Here is a 23,272-nt window from a genome sequence, read left to right as displayed (position 1 = left end):
GTCCAATCCTGGTCTTCCCAAACTTCCAAATGCCTGACCTATGACCTATGACAACCTGCACACACATGCGAGTTTAGGAAACCAGGTGGATGGATTTGTCAGCAGCTGCAGGATTGCAGTGTGGGAACTTGACATTCCCGACTTACAAGCTGCTTAGGTTATGAACAATTCACAGGGGTGGAGCTCTGCCATAACCTATATATGATTCCAGACCTAACAAAGTGGCTAACACTTTGCAGCCTCTGATTAAGCAATTCGGGTTCAAGGAGAATTAAGGGTGGGCAATAAATACTGGTCATAATGACATCCAGATTCTGAAAAGTCAATTTAAATAAAAGGCCACTATTTAGCATTTCATAAAAGTAAAGGATTCATCTATGTGCATCAACTGTCTTGTGAAAATCAGACTTGGGTTGGTGAGCTAATGTCCAATGATTTGTCGATAAAATACTGCTTTCGTCTCTCTGATTTTCTGGTCTGATATCATAAGGGAGTGGCTGAATTAAATGTTCAACATGCTGAGCCACTTGTTGGATGATCATTCACATAAGGAGGCAGCTGTTATGATGAACACAAAGGAAATTAGTTCTAAACTCCCAGCTGTGACTTAGAGGAAGCCTGTGATGATAGGGGGCCTTTCAAATTACTAAAATTGTGCAGTTGTGTAAGTTTTACCCTCCACTAACAAAGTAAATCTGAGAATTTTCTTCCAAATTATCCCACTCCCTCTTCATCTCTGATAGATCTAGTTATACAAACATACAATTATGAACAGGAATATCCCCTTCAGCATGCTCCATCATTTCATAAGTTTATGACTGATCGGTTTATAACTTCAATTCAGTATTTCCATCTAACCATGGTAGCACTTTCACCCTTGCTAATCCAGATCTATACATCTCTGCCTTAAATATGTTCAGAGGCACTGCTTCCAATTCTCATTGAAGAAAGTTCAAAAGAATTATAACCTTCTGTGAGAGAAAAAAAAATCTCATATCAGCCTTAAATGACAAAGTTTTATTTTCTAAACAAAAATCCTTATTTCTAAATTCAGGGGTAAAAGTTTTCTGCCTTATGACCCCTCAATAGACTAATGCTTATTCCATTGCTGATCTTGGCCCTTTACTAGTGATGGAGACACAATTCTCCTTAGCAAACAGACCACAAAGGTTTATATGTGATGCAGAATAATTCAAAGTTTTCTTTCACTTTGATACCTGTAAAGCTCCCCACATTTTTTATAAGCATGGTATTAAGCATGGACAATGTAGCAATCTTTTCACCTACTGTATGTATTGCAACATGTAACATAATAGGAGAGGAGATTGAATGATGGATGTCGAATTCAAGCCTGCTCATGGTCTGATTCATTCATACATTCATTCATTCATTCATTCATTCATTCAATTATTCAGTTTTGCAATGTGATCCTGAATGATGCTGGGGTGGACTCTGCATCTGCAGTAGCTAAGAATTCACATAAACATTTTTGGCACAGGACTGCTGAAAGTGGGTTTGTCTTGATTCCCCTGCCTACCACCTCCTTATTGCTTTCCCGATTCTGGATGTTGGTGGAGGACTTTTTCTTCTTTTCTTTGTCAGCATTACCTCCGCTATATGTTTCAAGAACCATTGCGCATTGGTTATTGAAGTTATTCTTCTTCTTCATCCTCCACCTTTTGCCATTGCTTTTCTTCTTCCAGGTAAAATTCCAGCTTTTCCTCTCCTTTTGCCTTTCACATACTGCAGCTGCTCCCAGCATCCCTCACAGAGAAGCAGATGTCCATCAAGGAATTACAGGTCCATTATTCCAGCTCCTGTACCACCCCCCTCTGAAGTCAGCCACTATGTCATTGAACATTCAGTCAACTATCCAGAAGGACAGGTGAGTGGTTAGCTTAAGGTCAATTATTCAGTTATTTCAGTAACGTCCAGGCTTGCCTGCTTACATGTAATTTGGTGTAATCTATGCTGGGTTTTGGTCACCACAAGTAAAATTTTATTTTTTTTATAAGTAGGAGGATGGAAAAGAAAGATATTCTGAAGTGAATTGAAGATCATTGTTACACTGGCTCTGATCACTGGAAGTTTTCACCACTTACAGTGGACTCTGCAGTAGTCACACAGAGCATCATTGTTAGAAGTATCTCATAGGTTTTTGTTCCATTTCTGATTTCAGCAAACTGATGGACAGTAAAAATGCTAATACACAATATAAAAAAGCATAGACAATCTTTCATGATGATTTTGCATCATTCTGTCTCTTCCTGAGCATCAACAAACCAGATTAGCTCATCATTAAAACTGTTCATAGAACTTCGTTAGATGAAACTGGCTGCTGTGCTTGTTACTTAATGACAATTGCTCATCAAGATGAAATTTATTAAGTATGGAGAACTTTACGATGTCCTGAAGGCACACTACATTCAGGATTTCTGTTGTTTTCATATGCAAAATTGAAAGGAAGATTTGTTATGTTTTTTTGTAGCAATCGAAGTGGTTTGGCATATGCATCTTCATGGGTTTCCTGTAAAATGCCTAGAATGAGATGTTTTGAACCATGTTTATGGCACAAATGGTAAAGATAGATCAGCAACTAGCATAATAGACATTCATTATAGATATGAGTGAGATAATCCAGCTGGATGTAGCTGAGATAAATACAGTAAAATTGATCATAGATGCACCGTACTGTATACAGGGGGAGAGAAACACAAGATAATTTTCAGCACTTTAGCCTTGAAAGAAAGTTTCAGAGAGATGTTTATATAATGATACATAATGAATATCATGCAAAGGAAAACAAATTAATTTAGGCTTTGGGAAGTAAGAGGACACAGATTCAAACTAACAAAGCATTAAATTAAACTGAATGCCAGTATGGCCTTTGCGTGAATTCTTGACAACAATCAAATTATTTGATATCAAAGCATCTCACACAAAATGCTGGAAGAACTCAGCAAGCCAGGCCGCATCTATGAAAATGAGTACAGTTGACGTTTCAGGCCAAGACCCTTCATCAAGACTGGAGAAAAAAGGATGAGGAGTTAGAGTAACATGTGAGATGCCCCCCTCCCTTCTTACGCTGACTCCTCATCTTTTTCTCTCCAGTTCTGATGAAGGGTCTCAGCCCAAAACGTCAACTGTACTCTTTTCCTAAAGATGCTGTCTGACCTGCTGAGTTCCTCCAGCATTTTGTGTGTGTGGTTTACATTTCCAGCAGCTACAGATTTTCTCTTGTTTGCGTTTGATATCAGCATGATTTGTTATCAAAGTAGACAAAAATCTTGAAATTCAATCACAAAACTTCAAATATCAAAAATACTGATGAAAAATCAGATAAGATGGGTTATGGTCATTTCTGTATACCTCAGCAAATGTCAGAAATTAGTTTTCTTTCAGTTTTGGAATTTCATTCTCACTAACATTTTTTTCTGGCATTGAACTCCCCAGCGGAACATCAGCAACATGCAGCAAGAAATATTTATCTGCATTAAGATTTCTATCTCACTTGTCTGAAAAACAAATATTCCTATTTACTTGTAGAACAAGAAGATAGCACTGACCATGTTTGCCTGAAATAAAACAGAAAATGCTGAAAAAATTTCAGTAGGCTAGGAATCATATAAACCAGAAAAGCTAGTTATCTGAAATTGTTGAATTCATTGTTAGACCTTGAGGGCAGGAAAGTGCCTCATTGGAAGTTAAGATGCTGCTTCTGGAGTTTACTTTGAGACTGTGCCGTTTAAAGAAAGAACTCAGACTTTTATTCCACTGAAATTTGCGACTCGTGTGGCTTCAAATATGATTTCACCTCTGTTCCTTGACTGTGTTCTCCATGGGCATCAGTGTCTTGGTTACGGTCAGCAACCTAACTAGGTTGCCACTGATGTCCTTTGCTATATTTCGTATCCTTTTTTTCCTCAGGACAGAGAAGCATGCAAAGCCTGCACTCATTTGTCTGACTGCACAGGAACACAGAGTTCACCTCATGCACCTCATCCCTTATAACATTATGCCAGAAATGTCTGGATGTAGTCCTTGAGACTCTTCATGGTGGCTTTGCTCAAAGCACATGCCATAGCAGTTACAGTATCACTTTGCAGTGCCAGTGATTATGCTTTAATTGTTGCCACCGTATGTAAGAAGTTTGTACATCTTCCCCATGGCTCTGTGGGTTTTCACTCATAGAGTTAGGATTAGTAAACTGTGTGCATGCTGTGTTGGTGCCAGAAGCATGACGACACTTGCAGGTTGCCCCAGTGCATCTTCGAACTGTGTTGGCCATTGACGCAAATGATGCATTTTGCTGTTTATTTCAAGGTTTTGATATACATGTTACAAATAAAGATGTTATTTAATCTCATTGTGCTAAAATCCCTCTGGCCTTTACAGGACATTTTTCCAAACTGCTCCCATCATTGCGGCATCTATTCAGTTAGTAGAGACATTGCCCTGGGACTGGAAGGGTTTTGCCTGTAAAATGGTATGTCCCTTTAAGAGCTGACTGCAAAGATTACATCTGCTGTGCTCCATCCTGAGACCTCTGAAAGCTTGCAACACGTCAATAGGGGAAACTATGCTGAGACATTACACATGGAAAGCTACCACTTGAAGTTTAGTTCTGTATCTGACTTCACAAACACTGTTAGAAACCCATGGCCAATGACCCATGTTTAAAGGTCAAAAATGTGGAAAACAGATTCTAGGCCAAGAACTGCAAACTCATAGAAAACAAGTGCTTGTTAAAAGGGGAATGGTGATTAAGATAAAGCTTCTATGATGAAAAGAAGTGCTCATCCCTAAGAAACATAGTTACTGGATGAAACAGAACTTTAAGGAAAAGAACAAAAATATAACAGAGCTAGTTGAATGAATCAGAAGTGGAAAGTCTATGAAAATAAAACTAACTGAATTAACATAGTACTTCAGTGCTTTAGTCATGAAAAATGGTGGCGCACTCATTTATCTTGTTTAATTGTTCTAAGCCCCCACTGTGATATTCTGGAGAAAGATAATTAGAGTATGTGTCCAAATTTCTGTAACTTCACTTGCATTACAGATTCAAAACAGCTGTCACAGAAAGAGGCAATCAGCCTTCGTCAATATGTTATCCAGTGTAATAGCTCAGAAACAAAAACTTAAATAAAGAGTATTGTTCTGTAATGCTCAGACTTAGCTTTAAAAAGGTAGGCATCAATATGGCATGATTCTACCACATGAAACAACTACAAGCCTAGCATCATTCTATTCATGCTCAGGCAAGTGGCTTCGTGAGACGGATCATTTTATTTTTACAGATCCATCCAAAAAAATCTCATTTTACAAAACTAATGAAGCCAAATTATTGTACAGTCCCAATTGAAGATGTAATTACAGAATTATCTAGTCAAGATTATGCCATTTCACTCTAATCATGTTTTATCTACATATTGCACTTTATAGTTACATAATGAGGGTAATTATAGGTGGCAATACAAAATTTAACAATCTTACTAATTTGATGACACTTTGAGCAGTTAAATTGTACAGAATGGAATATGTGGCTCATTATAAAGAGAAAATATTACAGGAGACAGTGAAAACAATGCTTTTAAAGAAAAATACATTCTGATTGTGATGTTTGTAACTATCTATAGGTATCATCATATCAGTTACAGTCACCAGACAGCAACATTTCATTAAGGATTACCTCATGAAATACTATACATACCACCAGAGATTCTATACAGCATGAGGTGAGGACATACACAATAAATGCTGGCATCCCAGGCAATATTGAGGAACAGGGGGACTTTGGTGGGCAAGTTCAACGACCTCTGAAGGTGGCAGCCTAGGTAAATCAGATCATGAAAAAGACAAGGTACTTGCCTTCATTAATCAGGGCATAGAACAGAGACAGGATAGGCTAGAAATAGAAAATAAAATGGCAGATGCAGGAAATCTGGAAGAACTCAGCAGAGATGAACTGTTTTTGTTTTCATTGTATCAGAGGAAGCTGAAGAGGATCTTGATTGTGACATACAAAATGAAGAGGGGTGTATAAAGCATATAGGGTAAGAAACTTCTCCCCTGAGTAGAGGTGTGAAAATTATAGAGGTTAGGCTTAAGGCAAGAGTATAAAGTTTGTCGGGGATCTGAAAGAAAGCAAAATTACCAAGGGCGTGGTTGTGTTCTTGAAAACACTGCCTACAAAGATGGTAAAGACTGAGACTTTCGCAATATTTAAGAAATATCTAGAGCAGCCTTGAATTGCCAAGACATAGAGAGCATAGGCCAATAGTTGCAAAATGGGTTCTTCATGAGTGCATTGGACATGATGGGCCAAAGTGCTTGTTTCTGTGCGATATGGCTCTGAGTATTTAATATTGGAGATTCTAGCACCTAGATCTATTAATTTTAGCATGTTGAGTTCAGAATAGACTGTATAATTGTCTCCACTGGGAGAAATTAAAATAAGTAAGTTTGGCAGTTATGTTAAATTTCTGACTTCATTTCACAAACATCCTGGTTTTTCCAGCCTTTTTAGAGATCAGATGTAAAACATGGAGTGAATTATTGCTCTGCTGCAGTTCCTACTTGTGAATAAACAGCTATAAAATCTCATACCACATTGAGATTTAATTGTCAATATTATATCTTAACTATGTCTTAATATCTGAGGTATCACATGAGCATCCCTTTGAAGTGGGGTTTATTGCTTTATTAGTTATTTTTCAAGCTCAGAGTTTTAAGTTTGTAAACTACAGAAAGAGACCAATCCTTAATCTGGATTTAACTGACAAATGATTGGCTTCCCCATCTTCTGTCATTTATTCCTTATTAAACAGTTTGGTATTCTGGCCAGAGGTAATTTCAATCTCAATCATTGACTGGATATGGAGGTTTCATTTGGCAACGCATAACTCTGCAGCTCTATTCTTTAATGTTTACGTATTTCCAACAGAAGTAAAGAAAAATACTGCATTTATATACAATTATCCTTCATCATTGTGAGTGCCAAAGAAGTGTTCTTTAAAATTAATGCAAGATTATTTGTTTATTTAGAGATACAGCATGAAACAGGCCCTTCAGGCTCAATAAGCTGTGCCCCACAGCAACCCACTAATCTAGTCACCGGACAATTTATATACAATGAACAATTAACCTACCAACCAATATGTCTTTAGACTGTGGGAGGAAATCCACTCTGTCTTGGGGGGGGGGGGAGGGGGGACATACAAACTCCTTACAGAAGATGCCAAGATTGAACCCCGAACTTCGAACTCCAACACCCTGAGCTGTAATAGCATTCTACTAACTGCTATGCTACCGTGACACCCATTGGTATGTTTATTCTATACCAGGACTATTCCCAAATTCTTTGGGAATAGTCTTGGTGTGGAATAATAGAACAAACTGTTTAGATAAGTTTTAACTAGTCAATCTGTCTTGGAAATTTGGTGCTTTCAGAATTAAATTGACAGAATTTCTGTGCCTTCGCAATAAAAATCTGCTTTAGAACAGAACATATTTGCATCCCATTGACAAGTCTCTACTGTCATCTCAGATAAATGATATGTTATCCTGTCACACCTCAACTTCCGATTAGTCGGCAATCATGCTAAAACTGATTACAATATGATATTCCCCGCACGTCAGTTGTACAGCTGTTCATTTCAAATACTGTTCATACTTGTATTATATCAGGTCAATGTTACACAAGGTACCTGAATGGAAACAGTCCTTGTTCTTTAATATTATTGACAATCGCCAGTTGGTTAACTGCTGCAATAATGTATCAGAGATGCACAACTAGGTGGATAAGTGAAGGCTTCTTTTTAGTTTTGTCAGAGATCTGAAATTGCCTCTGTGAACAAAGTTAGGTCAAAGATATTGTCTTTTTTTGAAGGAAAGGACAGTTATTTTTTGCTGCATTCATGCTGGTGTTACTTGTAACACAAAATCCTTGGGAGTGGAGTGTAGAAAACATAGTGTTGTTTATCTTGATGCTGACCACCGTTTCTAATACATGTAAATTAGCTTTTGGAATCAAGACATAGCTTTGGCTTAGTTCTTTAGTCAATGAACAAAACACAGCTCAATGCAATTAATTTTAGAGTAAGCTTGGCTTAGCTTTTTTTACGCAACTATTTTTGCTTCTGTTTTGAAGATGTTTATCACTTGGGCTACAGCTACATATGTGGGACGATGAACCATCTCACCCACTTTTCAAGTACAATATTTAGTTGGTAGTGGCAGATTTGATTAACTTTCTCTGCTAATTATTCAGTCATCAAGGAACTATAGAGTTAATAATAATCTTTTAAAAGTATTGAGGTAAAAACAAATTCAGACATATTGCTGTAGCAGGGGTTAGGTTCATGACTGTAATTGATGCCTGCTGAGTTTCTAGCCTTAAATATGGTATCCATTACATCATCCTTCACTGACGATGTACAAGCAAAATCAGAAGAGCAGTGTTCAAGAATCAATGTCATGCACATCTTGGCACGAGGATAAAAGATGAATGCTCTGTTTCCCTAACAGAACAGTTACAGCACATAGCATTGATTATTGATGGTCCAGAGAGACTGATTCATGAATATTTTCAATTCAGGCTTAGCCCTGAGTCTGGGATAACTGCATCTTCCCTCTTTTGAATTATACATGTACATGTACCACAAATTCCAGTTAAATGTAGGTAATTCATCTTCATTTTTGAGCTTGTTACATTAATTTACTAAAAACAAATCTGATCACTACCATTAAAAAACACATGTAATCTCTTAAACCAATTCAAGTTCAGGTCATCATTATCTTCAAATTAACATATTTTAAACTGCATTATCTTAACAATGAATTTTCTGTTAATCTTATTTATAAACATTATTTGGAGATAGCTGTTTTATAATCACTGAAATTAATCTAAAACAAGTAAGCATTTCAGAGAGAATAACACGATGTTGTGGATTTTACATCAGTAATCTGGCTGTAATAGATGGTGTGGCCAAAGGGATTGTCATATTTTGGTTCTATGAATTATTAAAACATCTCCATCTTTCACACCAATAAAATCATCTTTCTTGATGAATCTTGGCAGACAAACCCAGCCACACACCTAGCTCTAAAACATCATCCAAATGCACTCATTTGAGGATGCTCTCAATATGGCAACCAAATAATCCTTTGCTTGATCTTCTATGCAATTTATTATTTTTTTTAATGAAATTATTATCTCTTGGATATAGTCCACGTCTTTGATGCTAACACATTTTTATTGCCAAGTATCAGGAAAAAGCAAAACTGAAAAATATTCATAACTGTGACTTTTTAAAGATATTGGCTTGGAAACCAGATTATGTGGTTTATTTTTGCACTACAAAATTGGGAATGTTTTTAGCCTGGTGTGAAATACAATAACAAACATTTCCAGGTTGTTTCTATGTCAATTCAGGAAATTTGACTAGGATCTTCCTATTGTGGGTCACAGATGTGCATCTAACATGACTTCATTGTGAAATGCATATTAAATTATGTCATCCCAATACAATTACCCTTTGGAAGCTTCAGTGCACAGTTCAGGACCTCTTTTTATTCTTTGGTGGTTCAACACCCCTGCACTCTCCTGACCCTGACACTCATCAGCAACCAACTTCTTCCCACTCTCTAATCAGCCCAGGTCCAAGTACCTACTGCCATCCTCCAATTACCACATGGACCCAGAAATTCTCCACCAAGCTTCCAACCTGGTGTTCCCCTCCTGGAAGTGCTGACCCCCAATTCCTCTGCTGTTGTTAATTTGATCAACATTTCCCTCTCTCAGTCCTTAATTCTTTGGCCTCTCTTCCACACCAGATCCACCAAATCTGGCCTTAGACCTCAGCTGCAACTGAAGCTTTCAATGACAAGCCCACAAATAAGAAAGCTGTTGATGTCCCATTGCATTAACATAACATACCCATTGTCATGCGATAAACTTTGCAGCAGCTATGCTTGATGTAAATTAGTGATGGGTAAGTGAGTGGAAGCTTACATTTCACATTTCAAAATAGAAATACACTCTAAGTTTAACTTTAACATTCCTTGGAGCTCAATTGTTTCAACTCATTTACAGTGGTGGTTCTTTTAAATATGAGTTTTTCTAATAAGCGTGCACGAGTACTTGGTTGAAACTTCACATTATCAAAATGGTGTGAAATTGGACACAGTTTCAAGACTAGCTGTCTGCCTGCACCCAATCATTAAGCTTGAAAACAATAGGTCTCTTATTTTTTTCTGTGCCTATTGCAAAATTCACAGGAGGTAACAATTGGAAAGTGTGATCAGATTTCTGTCTCGTTTTCAAATCGACATGTAACATTTTCAGAGATTTTCATCTGAGAGTGAGACAAAAAATGTTTTAATTAATTAACTTAAAATGGAACTGTACTGGAGCAATCGTCAACTTCAAGTGAAAATACAGAAACATTAGACATTACAAAATTAAGTTTTTTATATTTTTAGATGAAATATTATTGTACAAATTTGATGCCAAAAGATTATGAAGTCAAACATGCTACAAAGTTGCAGATAATGTTTTTGTATCATTTAATTTAGGACTTTTGAGAAATTGGATGTCACTCAAGTCAAGTATTATTGAACGAATCTAATTACATCTTATTTCATGTGCTTATGACAAGGCCTATATTTCATGTCACTGGAAAGGATGCTAGTGTTTCAAAAAGGGATAAGCTAACATTTGTTGTTTATTCATTAGTTCTGGAGGTTGCTATTTCTGGCCCAGCAACAATCTGTTACAGAATGTGATATTGTAATTACCTGAAAGTATAGAAAAACTCCTTTCTCAAATCATTGTAGAGGATTACACTTGAGCATTGTCCCTGGCTGAGTAACAGGTGTGTGTTTCAGTGCCACTTTTTATTGAGTCTTACTTTGGGTGAGATTTTCTGGCCTATATCATGTTATCAGGGTTTGTGCTGAAATTAGTAAAAGGCACTCTTGTTTCCAGGTACTAACTTGCAATGCTTTGCTAATCACACTTCAGTTGGATGTGGATTGAAAGCAGGTGCTAAAGTCTTAGAACCATATCACCACAAGTGATAACCATCTAAATGATGCAAAAGTATGTGGTTTGCCATCCGGTTCATCGCCAAGTTTCTTGTGTACATACTACTTTGATTGTTTTCTTTTCAAACTCAGACTTCCGGAAGATAGTTTTCTTGAATAAATTGCAATCACTCGAATGCTGCTTGTATACAACATGAATCTTTATAGTAAATGAAGCTTTATAATCTGCTTAGGTGCTCTATTCCTGTTTCTTTTATACTTGCGTTGCCTTTTGTCCTTTTAATCCTGTTCCTTGACATTTCCTTCTCACTATCTTTCCTTATCCCATTTTTATTCCCTTATTTTACAGCAGTGTTGATGGGATTATGCAATACAGATACATGCTGTGTGCAGTAAAACATTCTGAAATTACAATTTTAAATCAGCATTTTTTTCCTCATTTCCTTTAGCTCTTGTATGGCATTTAAGGTAAATAATTTAGTTACGTGCCTATTTCTGTACCCCTCGTGATTCTTAACTGAAGTAATGACTTTCTTTTTCTCTTTCACAATACCAATGCCACTTTGAAGGTAGGAAACAGAAAATTTCATATAAACCCATAAGGCCTTACTGATTACACAATGTAGGTTATGAGTATTTGTTTTGATTTATAATCAAATGTTATTGAGATGAAATCCAATATTTGTTATTATGTATATGGATGCAAAAACATACCTTGGCCTTGATTCCATTTTAGGCATTGCATTAAAACTGATTTAATTTGGCCTACAGCATCTAGTAAAATTTCGGGTGATAAAATCCAAACATTGCTTACTAAATTTAATTGTTACATGTGGCATTAGAACACATATATATTGATCAGATTTCTCCCTCAGGAGTATGCTGGATAACTCTGAATCTCCCCTTGTCTTGAATAGATCTGTACTACATTTGAGAACATTAATTCAGTAAGGTATTTTGCTAAAATGTCACAAAATTTCATTTTATTTTTAGGAGATGCAATTAGGCAAATACTGATTTGTTCCAAGTTTGATATGCAACTCTTAGGACATTTTGAATAAGGAAAATGTTTCATTTGCTACTGTTGAATCTAACCATTTATCTATAAATCCTTACTAATGTAACTATATATCCCTAATGCATATCATCTTAATTTTGGAAGGTAGCCACATTAGCAGCAGTGGTAATGCCTACCAGAAGAAGACAATGGCAAACCACTTCTGTAGAAAATTTTGCCAAGACTAATCATGGTCATAGACCAGGATCACCCACGTGATATGACATGGCATATAAGGATGATGATGATAAATGCCAACCAACACAGTCTCTAGGGTATTACCTCAGTATCTGTGGAGGTTGCAGAAAATTTCACAGTACTTTCATTCTTTAAATTCAAGAGATTGTATCTATCTTCATCTCTCCCAGATAAATTGCTTAAGGAAAAATGCTTGTTATGCCAGAAGCATGATGTTTTACCACAGACAAAATATAAAAGCATATACTGTATTATAAGAATCCATAATAGAAGGAAAGAGTATATTCCTTCAAAATAAGAACTGAATTACATCTCCCTTCCTTGATCCAATACCACTCTTGGTCCTTATGTAACCTCACCTAAAGATTGCCCTACACCTAATTCATTGTTTGCAGAGCCAAATCCAATTCAAGGCAATGTTATAATTGCGATATGTTGCACTTCCAGTTATCACCATTTGCTTTTCAACTGACATAATTCCTGTTATTAAATTCCCCTTTATATTTAAAATATAAATCACCAATGTAAGTATGATGATTATCTCCCTATGTCCCCACAATTCTTTCAAAACACTTTTCTGAAAACATATCATTCATTGTCTTTTTTTATTTATTGTGACTAATTAACTTTCTTGTATCCAAAATATAGGTAGAACCAAAATGAAAAAGATAACAAAAAGTAAGAGAAACAGGAAGTATTTCAAAGTTGAGACATAATTGGAAATTAGAAATTGGCAAAGAAATTGAATTAAAATTTTGCATTTGCTTTGACGGTAGGGGAAACTGGGAGTGGGTATGGTGTTGGAAAGGAAGGGAGAATTTGAAACAACCACGTCACCAGAGAAAATGTACCAGGCAATCTCAAACAAGAAAAAATCTGCAGATGTTGGAAATGTAAGTAACACAAACAAAATGCAAGAGGAACTCAGGAGACTAGGCAGCATCTATGGAAAAGTCAACATTTCAGGCAAGACCCTTCACCAGCACTTTACGAGGTGTTTTGTCCTGAAACATTGACTGTACTCTTTTCCATTGATGCTGCCTGATCTGTTGAGGTCCTCCTGCATTTTGTGTGCATTGTACCAGGCAATCCTGATGAAAAACAATCAGGATCCCTGGACCTGCATCCTTGGAGCATTTGTTGTGATCTTCTAAAATTTCCTAGATTCTGGAAAGTCCCAAGTGAGTTGGAAAACTGTGAACATTATATATTCCTATAAGAGAGGAGGGTGACAGAAAGCAAGAAACTGTGAGTAAATTGGTCTAACATGTGTCAGTGGGAAAATGCTGATATCATTAAGGAGCAAGACATTTAGAAAATCATAATACAAGCAAGAAGAATCAATGCGATTTTATGAAAGGAACACAACAAATGTATTAAATTACTATGAACATATGAGTAGTGTGGACGTAAGGGAATCGTATCTACAAAGTACAGTATTTGGATTTCTAGAAGGCATTTGATAAAGTGCCTCATGAAAGGCTACTGAATTAACATCACACTAGGGAATATATTAGCTGGGATAAATGATTGTCTAAATATCAGCAAACAATATTGGCATAAATGAGTATTGAGTTACTGGAGAGATTAGAAGTGAGCCAAAATAGCTTACAATCAATATTACTGACTAAATTAAGGGACTGAATATATTATAATCAGATTTGATGACAATACAACAGATAAGTGATAAAAGCAAGCTGTGAGAATGTCACAAAGGATCTGCAAGAGGGTTCAAATTGAATAAGTGAGGGGCAAATAATTGACGGGTTGGAATACGAAGTGGGAAAAATGTAAGGTCAGCTAGATCAGTAGAAGAACCAGAAAATCTGAGTAAGTTTGAATGTAGTAACTCACATAAAATGCTGGAGGAACTCAGCAAGTCAGACAGTATCTATGTTTACGGAGAATAATAAACAATCAAAATTTTGGGCCGAGATCCTTAGTTTATGCTTAAATGGAAATAGATCACAGAATGCTAAGGTATAGAGGGGTCTGAACTCAGGATGTACATAAACTTAGCTCACCAATGCAATGAGAAAGGCAATGTTGGACTTTGTAAAGGAGATGAAGTGTGAAATTAAGGAAGTCTTGTTAGAAGAGAGCAAAGCAAGTGCTCCATTCAGCTTTTGTACTTGCATATATCCTTCCTTGTGGTTCAAAGGTGATTCACCAGATTATTTCTTGGATGAAGGAGTTGTCTTACGAAGAAAGCAAATTGAGCCTATACTCAATGGAGTTCTGAAGAATGGCAATGAAATTATATGCATTCTGAGAACATATGACAACTTGGACATAGGAAGAGTCGTTCCCCATAGGGCAACTAAGTATTATGCATTGTCTCAGAATAAGAGAATCAGAATCATGTTTACTATCACTGACTTGTGTTATGAAAGTTGTTTGCAGCGGCAATACCATGTAACACATAAAAATTACTAATAAATTAGAAAAATGTATAAATACTGCAAAGGGAAAATAATGAAGTGGTGTTCTTGGGTTCATTGGTAATCTAATGCTGCAGGGGAAGAAGTTGCTTAATGAAAAGGATTATGGTTTCTCTCAAAGGATCATAAATCGTGGGAGTTCTCTTACTTAGAGAACTGCAGAGGTTAAGCCACTGAAAACCTTTCAAGGTGATGCCGGACAAATATTAGGGCAATAGAGGTGTCAATGATTATGGATAAAGGCAGCAGTGTGAAGCTGAAACCAAGAGCACATAACTCATGATTTTACTGAAAAGTGGAACTGACCCAAGCAGCCACTTGGCCTAATCTTTCCTATTTTTCTTACACTCATGAAAATAGGATTCATCTATTTGATTATTTTTGTATACTTAAAATTCTTCATTAAGATTTCTACTTGAAGACCTCATCTACTCCCAAATCCCATGTCTTGTAGATGTTTATCCCTGAATTTTGTAATGAGTATATACAGTATGTGCAATCTCTCTGGAGAGCTGTTCAGTCAGCCTTTCCGAAGGAAATGCTTTCCATAACTTCTAGCCAGTTTCTGTTTGAAACATTATTTTAAAATAACTTACAAGACAAGTTTCTCAAACTTCACTAAGAAAAATGTTAACTAATTTTTTAAGTAAAGGACTGCATACGTGTGTCTTCAAGGATTTGATTACATAACTGCTGAAGCCATTAAACCATGCTTGAATTTAACTCCTGATTGCAACAATTATGACACTTGAAAATTTCTTTGGCTGCAAAGAACTTTTTCATTAAATGTTGGAAAGAAAAATCTAGTAGTGAGAACAATGGAGATGCATTGCTTCAGCTGATGTTGCTAAAATGTAATGTGAAATTGAAGTTGGATTTTATTACTGTTACTGGTGTTGCTGTGTATAACTCTAGGCTGTTGGAGGAAGCATTGTGCAGAATGCTTCAGAGGCAAGGGTTCTACAAAGAGGCAAAGAGATAAAGAGAAGTATGCAAGTAGAAAACAGCAGAAAAACAGCTTCTCTTCACAGTCATACTTGATTTTTGGAAAATGGTTAAATTTGGATAGCATGCAAAGCTTCGTGGAGAGACAGAAGTAGGAGAGTAATAGGAAATTTATCAGTCTGTGTTTTTCATGAACGCAACCCTTGGGATAGAAAATTCTAGAGGGTCACCGCGCTCTGACTGGTGAGGTTTATCCACATCTTGGTCTTAAATAGCCTTTCCCTTATTCTGAAATAATGCTCAGAGAAAATACTTTCACTATATCTAGCCTGTCAAACTTGAGATTACAGAGAACATGTAACTTAGCATCAACTTTACATCTCCGTTTTCTATATTAGTTCACATTTTGTCATATGTTCACACAATATAATAAAGGGGTTATACACTATATGAAAATAAATCAAAATGTATGACCTTAAAATCTCCTCCAATACTCTTCACATTAAAATGTGAATTAGCTTCTGAAGGAAAGGTCCTTGACATAAATTAAATACATTTGCCAATACTGACTAAATTAAATGCTGTATTTTAACAGACAGATTATGACTTTACCTCATCACCGTATGGCAAGTGTCTGCATAAGGAGGTGAGGAAACAAGAAGGGAACACAGCACCATTCTCCAATAATCATTAGAAAGAAAAATATCAACCCATTAAGGATATGCACAAAAAAATAGGAAGTTCTAATAGGAATAGAAAATACAGAATGGATGGGTTGACATTGGGGTTTATCGAGGAACTAAGGAACTTTGGTGTACAAGGTCATCTTCCATGATGGTGGCAGCACAAGTAGATAAGATGAGTTAGAAGGATTACATGATGGTGATGTGACCCTGCCTGACATCTTTCCTCCTTATGCAGGCTCTTGGAAGTTGATGAGGAGGCAAAATCATAATCTATCTGTCATCTGTGTCACAAACAAGAAAAAATCTGCAGATGTTGGAAATCTGAGCAACACACACAAAATGCTGGAGGAACTCAGCAGGCCAGGCAGCATCTATGGAAAAGAGTACAGTCGACGTTTCAGGCTGAAACCCTTCATCAGAACTGGAAAGAAAAAGCTGAGGAGTAGATTTGAAAGGTGGGGGGAGGGGAGTGAGAAACACCTGGCAATAGGTGAAACTTGGAGGGGGTGGGATAATGGGATGAAAAAGAACCAGGAAGTTCATTGGTGAAAGAGACAGAAGGCCATGGAAGAAAGAAACAAAGAGGTGTGGCGGAGTACCAGAGGGAGGCGATGGGCAGGCAAGGAGAAAACATGAGAGAGCGAAAAGGGGATTGGATGATGGTGGTGGTGGAAGGGGTAGGCATTACTCAAAGTGTGATGTTCATGCCATCAGGTTGGAGGTTACCCAAACGGAATATAACGTGTTGTTTCTCCAACCTAAGTGTGGCCTTATCACGACAGTGGAGGAGGCCATGGATGGACATATCAGAATGGGAATGGGAAGTGAAACTAAAATGGGTGGCCACTGGGAGATCCCGCTTGTTCTGGCAGATGGCATGTAGCTGCTCAGTGAAGCAATTTCCCAGTCTACATCGGGTCTCCCTGATATAAAGAAGGCCACACAGGGAGCACCGAATGCAGTATATGATGCCAACAGACTCACAGGTGAAATGTCGCCTCACCTGGAAGGACTATCTGGGGCCCTGAATGGCAGTGAGGGAGGAGATGTAGGGGTGGGTGTAACACTTGTTCCACTTGCAAGGATAATTGCCAGAGGGAGATCAGTGGAGAGAGATGAAAGGAGTCGCATAGGGAACAAACCCTGTGGAAAGTAGAAAGTGCAGGGGGTGGGGAGGAGGGTAAGATGGGTTTGGTGGTGGGTTCCAGTTGGAGGTGGCAAATGTTTCGGAGAATTATATGCTGGACGCAGAGGCTTGTGGGGTGGTAGGTGAGCACGAGAGGAACCCTATCCCTGGTAGGATGGCAGGAGGATGGGGTAATGGTAGAGATGAGTGAAATGGAAGAGTTGCAGTTGAGAGCAGCATCAATATCTCCTTCATTCTAGAATGAAAAGCCTCATCCTGAGAGCAGATGCGGCAGAGATGAAGGAGACAAAGGAGAAGTTATTTAGAGTGAGGACAAGTTCCACTAGGTGAAGGAAAGTGGTGGTGGAGGGGAACTGGTTGGGTCTGATGTCCAGAAAGAAATGGAGAGCTTTGAAGCCTTCTTGGTGGGGAATGGATGTGTATAGGTACTGGATATCCTTAATAAACATAAGCTGATGGGGGCCAGGGAACCTGAAATCCCTTGAAAAGATTAAGAGCGTGTGAGGTGTCATGGATGTAGATAGATAGGGACTGAACTGGGGGGATAAAACAGAGTTAAGGTCATTTATGTGATACCTGCCTTCATTAACCAGAGAACACAGAGAAGTTACATCGAGATGAGCTCTTGAATTGTCCATTCAGGGAAGGCTGAAGACCAAGTACTGAAGGAGATACATACATACATACATACATAATGGTCAGTATTGACTTGGTGACCGAAGGATCTGTTCTGTACTATATAACTCTATAACAATGAATTGAAATAAGGCAGAAAATGCCAGTATAAACACTAAAGAATCTGCAGATACTGGAAATCCACAGTAACCAGAGTAACACAAACAAAATGCTAGAGGTACTCTGCAGATCAGGCATCATCTGTGGAAGGGAATAAACAATTGACAATTCAGACTGAGACCCTTCATCAGAACTGGAAAAGAAAGGGGAAGGAGTACAAGCTGGAAGGTGATAGGTGAAACCAGGTGGGTGGGGGAGGGGGAGAAGGGGAAGGAGGAGCGGTATTGGGGGAGATGATAAGCAGGTGAGAAGAAGGGAATAAAAAGAGAAGGAAGGGGGAGGGGGATAAATTACCGGAAGTTAGAAAACTTGATGTTCATGCCATGAGGTCAGAGGTTATCCAGGCAGAATATAAGGTGTTGCTCCTCCAACCTGAGAGTGGCCTCATCGTGGCAGTAGAGGCCATGGACTGACATGTTGGAATGGAAATGGAGATTGACATTATAATGTTTGGCCACTGGAAAGTACTTTCTGTTGTGGATGGAGCAAAGATACTCGACAGTGCGGTCTCCAGTCCATGTTGGGTCTCATCAAAGTAGAGGAAGCCACATCAGGAGCACTGGATAGGGTAGGTGACCCCAACAGATTCATAGGTGAAATGTTGTTTCACCTAGAAGGACTGTTTGGGGTCCTGAACGGAGGCAAGGGAGGAGGTGAATGGGTAGGTATGGCATTTTTTCCACTTGCAGTGACAGGTGGCAGTAGGGAGATTAGTGGGAAGGAACAAACAAACAAGGAATAACAGAGAGAGCAAATCATAGAGTTGTGGGGGGGAGGGGAGGTAAAGATGTGTCTGGTGGTAGGATCCTGTTAAAGATGGCAGAAGTTGTGGAAAATAATGTGCTGAATGTGGAGTTTCATGGGGTGGAAGGTAAGGATAAGAGGAATTCTATCCCTGCTAATGCGGCAGAAAGAAGGGGTGAGAACAGATATCCAGGGAAATGGAGGAGATGAGAGTAAGGGTAGCATCAGTGGTGGACGAAGGAAAACACCATTCTTTGAAGGAGGGGGATATCTCTGATGTTTCGAAAAGAGAACCTATTCCTGGGAACTGAGAAAAGGGAATGGCATTTTTACGGGTGACAGAGAGGGAAGAGGTATAGTTAAGATATGTAGCTGTGAGAGTTGGTAGGTTTGTAAAATTTGTTCCCAGTGATGGAGACAGAGGGATCAAGAAAGGGGAAAACAGTGTCAGAAATGGACTGGGTGAAGTGAATTCAGGGTGGAGGCTAGAGGAAAAGTTGGTGAGGTTCATGAACTCAGTATGGGTGCATGAAGGAGCACCAATGCAGAAAGAGCTGGGGAGCATTATCAGTGAAGGCTTGGAACATGGACTCTTTCATAAAGCCAGCAAAAAGGCAGGCAGAGCTGGGGCCCATGCAGGTGTCCATGAGTTTGGAGAAAGTGGGAGGAGCCGGACGAGAAATTGTTGAGGATCAGAAGCAACTCCACCAGACCAAGGAGTATGTAGTGGTAGAGAACTGGTCAGTTCTGTTGTTGACAAAGAAGCAGAGAGCTTATAGGCGTTCTTGATGGGGGATAGAATCTATAGGGATTGGACGTCAATGATGAAAATGAGGCAATCAGGAGCAGGGAATTGAAAATTATTGAAGAGATTGAGAGCATGTGAAGTGTTGCAAATGTAGATAGAAGTCGGCTGAGCCAAGGGGGATAAAATGGAGTCAATGTTCTGGTTACGAGTCCAGTGGGGCAGGAGCAGGTGGAAACAATGGGGCTACCCAGACAGTCAGTTTTGTGGATCTTGGGTAAGAGGTAGATGTGAGGAGTGCAAGATAAAGGAACTATGAGGTTGGTGGCTGTGGATGAAAGATCTCCAGAACTGATGATGGTATGGGAGAAAATGGTCTGATGACCCTGAGTAGGTTGTTTCCAATGGTAAGTAAGAGGAGGATTCTGGCCTCAGCAAGGCAGAGGTGAGTCCATCAGACTGCAATAACACTCCTTCATCTGATGGTGAGTTTTGGGTTGATGCTGAGAGAATGGCGGTCAGTGCATTCAGATGGGGTAATGTTCAAATATGAGAGAGAAGTGCCGAGGTTGAGATTGTTGATATCTCATTGGCAATTGGGGATGAAAACATCCAGAATAGGCAGAAGTGGGGCATCAAACAAAAGGAGGACAATCGGAGATGGTAGAAGGAGTCATTGGTGCGGAGTGGGGAACCCTTGCCAGTGAAACAGGCTCAAAGAGAGAGGCGACAGAAGAAGAGCTCCAAGTTGTGCTGGGTGAAGAATTCACTGAAGTGTGGGCATAGGGGAGCAAAGGAAAGGCCATCGCCTCAGAGAGGGAATGGTGAAGATGCAGTAGGGATTAGAGCAGGGATCTGAGGGAGGATCGAACTGGGATGCTGAAACTGTTCTGTAGGCCAGGTAGCATCTATGGTCACTAACAACAGAGTTAATGTTTCATTTTGTTGATATATTAATGATATTGGTAGGATCAGAAGGAATGTACGTGATGTAAAAATTCTGGTAGAACAAGTATAGGTGTGGACAAAATATGAAAGATCAGCTGTAGGAAATTCTATGGAATTAACTGTACAGCTAAAAGTGAAATCAAGCAAGGAAAGTTCCACTCAAGTGGACAATTTTGAGTGTTGGAGCAAATGCCAAATCTGCAAGAATATAGTTCAGTACAGTCACAGTGACATACAGGTCATTTTATAAAGTTGCTTTGGATTTCCATGGTGCTCTATTAGACTTTGAAACCTCCTTGCAGGAATTTAGTTATGGGATTGTAAGAAAGATGAATATGGATTGGTGAAGCAACAGTAAGATCAACCTACTCAAGATCAAAGCAGAATTGAATATCTGACAGGAGAGTGCAAAAACAGAGGGACTAGATCAGGGGTTCCCAATCTTTTTTATGTTATAGACCAATACCATTAATTAAGGACCCAAGTTCAGAGCCCCTGGGTTAGATTTTGAAGAGATTGGGAGATTAAAAGTGAAAATTATAGTCTCTTAAGATATTGAGCCATTTGTGAATCAGAATCAGGTTTAATATCACTGGCACGTGTTGTGAAATTTGTTGTTGGGTGGCAGCAGGTGAATTCTTGTGGGTTGAGCTAAGAAACTGCAAGGGTAAAAGGACCCTGATGACAGTTATATACAGGCCTCCCAACAGTAGCTGGTATGCAGACCACAGATTGCAACAGGAAATAGAAGTGTGTCAAAAGGGTAATGTTATGATAGTTATGGGAGATTTTAATTTGTAGGTCGATTAGGAGAATCAGGTTGGTGATGGATCTCAAGAGAGTGAGTTTGTTGAATACCTAAAAGATGGCTTTTTAGAGCAGTTTGTCTTTGAGCCTACTAGGGGATCAGCTATACTGGATTGGGTGTTACGTGATGAACAAGAGATGATTAGGGAGCTTAAGGTAAAATAACCCTTAGGAGCCAGTGATCATAATATGATTGAGTTCAACTTGAAATTTGATAGGGAGAAAGTAAAGTCTGACATAGCAGTATTTCATTGGAGTAAGGGAAGTTATAGTAGGATGAGAAAGAAGTTAATCAAAGTAAATTGGAAGGAGATGCTGGCAGGGATGACAGCAGAGCAGCAATGGCGTGAGTTTCTGGGGAAAATGAAGAAGGTGCAGGATAGATATATTCCAAGAATGAAGAAATACTCAAATGGCAAAATAATATAATGGCAAAATTGACAAAGGAAGTCAAAGGTAACGCAAATGCAAAAGAGAGGGCATACAACAAAGCAAAAATTAGCAGGAAGTTAGACGATTGGGATTGATTTGCATCAGTCTTCACTGTGTCAAATGTTGAAGCATGTGAGAGAAGAGAATTGAGTGCAGTTACTATAACAAGGAGAAGGTGCTCAGAAAGCTGAAAGACCTAAGGGTACTTAAGTCCCCTGGACCAGATGAACTGCACCTCATGTTCTGAAAGAGGCAGCAGTAAAGATTGTGGTGGCAGTAGTTTATGATCCTTCAAAAATCATTGGACTCTGGCATGGTTCCAGAAGACTAGAAAATTACCAATGTTACTCCAGTCTTTAAGGAAGGAGGAAGGCAGCAGAAGTGAAGTTATAGACCAGTTAGCCTGATCTCAGTGGCTGAGAAGATGTTGCAGTCAATTGTTAAGGATGAGGTTATGGAGTAATTCGTGACACAGGAAAAGATAGGACAATGTTAGCATGGTCTCCTTAAGCAAAAATCTCACCTGATGAACCTGTTGGAATTCTTTGAGGAAATAACAAGTAGGATAGATAAAGGGGAAGTAGTGGATGTTGTATATTTGGATTTTCAGAAGGCCTTTGAGAAAGTGCCAAACATAAAGCTGCTTACCAAGTTAATAGCCCATGGTATTCCAGGAAAGTTACTGGCATGGTTAGAACATTGGCTGATTGGTAGGAGGCAGCAAATGGGAATGAAAGGATCTTTTTCTGGTGCCAATGACTAGTGGTGTTCCATGGGGGTCGGTATTGGGACTGCTTCTTTTTATGCTGTATATCAATGGTTTAGATGATGGCTTTCTTGCTAAGTTTGCAGATGATACAAAGATGGTGGAGGGGTAGGTGGTGTTGAGGAAACAGGTAGGATGCAGAAGGACTTAGAGAGATTAGGAGAATGGGCAAGAAAGTGGCAAATAAAATACAATGCTGGAAAATGCATGGTTATGCACTTTGGTAGGAGAAATAAAAATGCAGAGTATTTCCTAAATAGGGAGAAAATCCAAAATTTGGTAGGGAGAAAGTTAACATTCATTTCAAGAAGTCTAGAATACAAGAGCAGGAATGTGATACTGAGGCTTTTTAAGACACTGGTGAGGCCTCACCTTGAGTACTGTGAACAGTCTTCGGTTCCTCATCTAAGAAAAGATGTGCTGGCATTGGAAAGGTTTCAGATGTAGTTCACAAGAATGATTCTGGAAATGAAAGGGTTATCATACTAGGAGTATTTGATGGCCCTGGATCT

This window comes from Hypanus sabinus, chromosome 11, assembly GCF_030144855.1.
Source record: "Hypanus sabinus isolate sHypSab1 chromosome 11, sHypSab1.hap1, whole genome shotgun sequence".
In the NCBI taxonomy this organism is placed as follows: domain Eukaryota; kingdom Metazoa; phylum Chordata; class Chondrichthyes; order Myliobatiformes; family Dasyatidae; genus Hypanus; species Hypanus sabinus.
Note: the sequence above shows the minus strand (reverse complement) of the source record.